The sequence below is a fragment of the Acinonyx jubatus genome, chromosome A1 (genome assembly GCF_027475565.1).
Source record: "Acinonyx jubatus isolate Ajub_Pintada_27869175 chromosome A1, VMU_Ajub_asm_v1.0, whole genome shotgun sequence".
In the NCBI taxonomy this organism is placed as follows: Eukaryota; Metazoa; Chordata; class Mammalia; order Carnivora; family Felidae; genus Acinonyx; species Acinonyx jubatus.
This window is the reverse complement of record NC_069380.1, coordinates 187,574,827-187,579,850: the sequence shown is the minus strand read 5'-3', so window position 1 is coordinate 187,579,850 and position 5,024 is coordinate 187,574,827.

Here is a 5,024-nt window from a genome sequence, read left to right as displayed (position 1 = left end):
ATTTCTGGGAACTTAATTCTGTTCCATTGATCTATTTGTCTATTCTTTTGCCAATACCACACTGTCTTGATTAGTGTAGCTTTATAGTAAGTCTTAAAGTTGTCCAACTTTGTTCTCCTTCAATATTGTGTTGGTCATGCTGGGTCTTTTGCCTCTTTATGTAAACTTTAGAGTGACTTTGTTGATATCCATAATATAACTTGCTGATATTTTGATATTTTGATAAGGATTGCATTAAATCTATAGATTAAATTGGGAAGAACGGACTTTCTTTCTTTCTTTCTTTCTTTCTTTCTTTCTTTATTTCTTTCCTTCTTTCTTTTCTTTCTTTCAAGAGGACATGTGATTACAGGAGGGGCAGAGGGAGAAAAAGAGAGAGAATCCTAAGCAGGTTCCTTGCCCAGTGCAGAACCCAATGTGGGGCTTAACATGGGGCTCGATCTCCCAACTGTGAGATCATGACTTGAGCTGAAATCAAGAGTTGGACATTTAACCAACCAGCCACCCAGACATTCCAAGGGAAGAACTGACATCTTGACAATAGTAAATCTTCCTATCCATGAACATGGGATCTCTCTCCATTTATTTAGTTCTTCTTTTATTTCATTCATCAAAGGTTATAGTTTTTCTCATCTCTATCTTGTACATATTTTGTTAAACGTATGCCTAAGTATTTCATTTTGGGGGGTGCTAATATAAATGATGTTGAATTTTTAATTTCAAATTCCATTTGTTCATTGCTAGTATATAGGAAAGTGATTGACTTTTGTATATTAACCTTGTATATCTCGTAACCTTGCTAAAATTACTAGTTCCAGGAGCTTTTTTGGTCTGCCTTTCAGATTTTTTTACATAGATGGTTATGACATCTGCAAAGGAAAACAATTTTATTTCTCCCTTCCAAATCTGTACATATTTTATTTTCTTTCCTTATTGCATTAGCTAGAATTTCCTGTGTGATGTTGCAAAAGAGTGGTGAGAAGGTGCATCCTTTCTTTGTACCTCATCTTAGTGGAAAAGGTTTAAGTTTCTCACCATTAAGTATGATATGATATGATATGATATGATATGATATGATATGATATTATTATATTATGATATTATATTAGCTCTAGTTTTTTTCCTTTATCAAGTTAAGGAAATTCCTAGTTTACTGAGAGTTTTTATAATGAATGGGTGTTGGATTTTGTCAAAAGCTTTTTCTGTATCTATTGATATGATCATGTGATTTTTCTTTTTTAATCTGTTGATGTGACAGATTATATTAATCGATTTTTGAGTGTTAAACCAGTCTTGCATACTTGAGAGAGACCCCACTTGGTCATTGTATATAATTCTCTTTGTGCATTGCTGGATTCAATTTGCTAATATTTTATTGAGAATTTTTGCATCAATTTTCATGAGAGATTTTGATCTGTAGTTTTCTTTTCTTATAATATCTTTACCTGGTTTTGATATTAAGAGTAATGCTGGCCTCATATAATGAGTTAGGAAGTATTTCTTCTGCTTCTATCTTCTGAAACAGATTGTAGAGAATTGGTATAATTTCATCCTTAAATGTTTGGTAGAATTTACCAGTGAATCCATCTGCGTCTGGTGCTTTCTGTTTTGGAAGGTTATTAATTATTGATTCAATTTTTTTTAATGGATATAGGCCTATTCACTTTGCCTATTTGTTTTTGTGTCAGTTTTGGCAAATTGGGTCTTTCAAGGAATTGGTCCATTTCATCTAGGTTATCAAATGTGTGGGTATAGAGTTGTTCATAGTATTCTTTTATTAGCATTTTAATGTCCATAGCATCTGTGCTGAGGTACCCTCTTTCATTTCTTTTTTCTTTTCTTTTTTTTTCTTTTCTTTTCTTTTCTTTTCTTTTCTTTTCTTTTCTTTTCTTTTCTTTTCTTTTCTTTTCTTTTTCTTATTTTAAAATCTTTCTTTTTCAGTAGGCTTCATGCCCAGTGGAAAACCCAATGTGGAGCTTGAACTCACGATCCTGAGATTAAGACCTGAGCTGAGATTAAGAGTTGGATGCTTGGGGCGCCTGGGCGATGCAGTCGGTTAAGCGTCCGACTTCAGCCAGGTCACGATCTCGCAGTCCGTGAGTTCGAGCCCCGCGTCAGGCTCTGGGCTGATGGCTCAGAGCCTGGAGCCTGTTTCCGATTCTGTGTCTCCCTCTCTCTCTGCCCCTCCCCCGTTCATGCTCTGTCTCTCTCTGTCCCAAAAATAAATAAAAAAACGTTGAAAAAAAAAAAGAGTTGGATGCTTAACCAGCTGACCCACCCAGCTGCCCCTCCCTTCGTTTGCTTCAGATATTAGTAATCTGTGTCTTCGGTATTCTTTTCATAGTTAACCTGGCTAGAGGCTTACTGACTTACTGATCTTTTCAAATAACCAGTTTTGGCTTAATTGACTTTGTGTATTGATTTCTTGTTTTCATTTTCATAGATTTCTGCTCTAATTTTTATTATTTATTTTCCTCTGCTTACTTTGTATTTAATTTACTCATCTTTTTCTAGTTTCATAAGGTGGATGCTTAAATTACTATTTTTTAATTTTCTTCCTTCTAATATACACATTCAATAAATTTCCATTTATGCACTACATTCACTATACCTCATAAATTTCATGAGCTGGTTTTCATTTTTATTTAACCCAAAATAGTATCAAATTATTCTTGAGATTTCTTCTTTGACCCATGTCTTATTTAGAAGTGTATTATTTAATCTTCATGTATTTTGAAATTTTCCATTTATCCTTTTGTTATTGCTTTCTGGTTTAATTCTGTTATGGTCTGAGAGCTGACATGGTATAATTTCTATTCTTTTTAACTTGTTAAGGTCTGTTTTATGGCTCTGAATATGGCCTATAGTGAAGAATGTTCTATGTGATCTTGAGGAAAATATGTTTTCTGTTATTGTTGGATCAACTAGTCTATAGATGTCAATTATATCCAGTTGATTGATGGTGTTGTTGAGTTCAACTATATCCTTACTGAATTTCTGCCTGTTGAATCTGTCCCTTTGTGATAGAGGGGTGTTGAAGTCTCCAACTATAATAGTGGTTTCATCTATTTCTCTTTGCAATTCTATTAGTTTTTGCCTTACATAGTTTGATGCTCTGTTGTTAGGTACAGACATATTAAGGATTGTTATGTCTTCTTGAAATATTGACCCCTTTATCATTATGTAATGCCCTACTTTATCCCCAGTAACTTTCCTTGCTTTGATATCTACTCTCTCTCTGAATTTAATATAGCTGCTCTTGCTTTCATTTGAACGTTGTTAGCATGGTATATTTTTCTTCATCCATTAACTTTTCATGTATAACTGTCTTTATATTTAAAGTGAGTTTCTTGTACACAACATGTAATTGGGTCTTTTTTTATCCGCCCTGACAATCTCTCTCTCTCTCTCTTTTTAATTGGTGCATTTAGACTATTGACATTCCACGTGATTATTGATATAGTTGGATAAATATCTATTATATTTGTTATTGTTTTCTACTTGTCCTTGTTTGTTCTTGTTTTTGTCTTCCACTCTTTTTCTGCCTTTTCTGGTTTTATTCGAACATCTTCTATGACTCCATTTTCTCTCTTAGCATATGGATTATACGTCCCTTTTTTAAACTTTTTAAAAAAGTTTGTAATATACCACAGCTAATCCAAGTCCACTTTCAAATAACACTATACCACATCAAGGGTACTGTGAGTACCTTATAAGAACAAAATAATCTCAATTTCTCCCTCCTGTCCTTTGCATCATTGCTTTTATTCATGCTACTTATATATAAGCATGTGTATGCTAATGCCTTGTGATACTAATGCTGTTGATTGGAAAGCACATTTTCAGAACCACTGCTCTCAGATGCCATTAAAAGAAATTGCAATTATCCTTTTGCCTCATTTCCAAATTTTAGATAATTTTTCTCAACAGTTACCAACATTAAAAAAAAAAATCAGGGGGCGGCTGGGTGGCTCAGTTGTTTGAGTCTTGGTCTTGGCTCAGGTCATGATCTCATGGTTTGTGGGTTCGAGCCCCACATTCGGCTCTGTGCTGACAGATTCTGTATCTGCTTTGGATTCTGTGTGTGTGTGTCTCTCTGTCCCTCCCCTGCTCATGCTTTCTCTCTCTCTCTCTCTCTCTCTCTCTCTCTCTCTCTCTCTCTCTCAAAAATAAACATTTAAGAAAAATCAGGAGGTTTTGTTTGTTGGTTTGTTTGTTTTGGTTTTTTGGTTTTTTATCCTGACCCTGGCTTCTTTTCAAACATTAAAAGATTGGACAGTAATAAGCCTAAATTCTCCCATGATGACAATTGGTGGACAATATTAGCTGCTCCTTTTAGGGAGAATATTTGTTCTCTCCGTTTTGTCACGGTCACCACCACCCCCAGCCCACATCACTCATTTATTTTATTTAATTTTTCTATCCTTGCAAAAGACAGTGGACATATAATGCAGAATTTTGAGGAGGGGCGTCAGCATGGCTGGTTAGTCCTATCTAATTAATTCCGGCATCCATGGCTGGCTTCACGGAAGTGCTACCCAGGCAGTTGCACAGGATCCCACTCTCAGAAGGACCCCATACTTGGCTAAATGCTCTGCTGTTGCTATCTTGAAATTCTTGATACTTTTTGGAAAAGGGGGACCTACATTTTCATTTTGTATGGGAATCCACAAATCATGTGGCTGATCCCGAAGCCACCTCACATTTAACGGTAACCTTCTCATCACCAGATTACAAAGGAGAGGCAGGGAAAGGTAATTCCGGGATCAGAGATCATCTTCAGAAATCATCTTATTCAGCAGACGAGGTAATTATTTCATTTTATAGCTAGAGCTACCAAGGTCCAGAAAGGGGGAATTGACTTCTTCAAGGTCATGGACAAACCCTGAAAAAGGAGCCAAATTGGAAATCTAAAGTGATGAGTCTGCAAGGCAGTGAATACTAAAGACTGCCAGTGAGTTTACGTATCTGATGTACCTCTGCATACCAATGAGAAAATCCCTATTTGTCACTTAGCTCAGTCA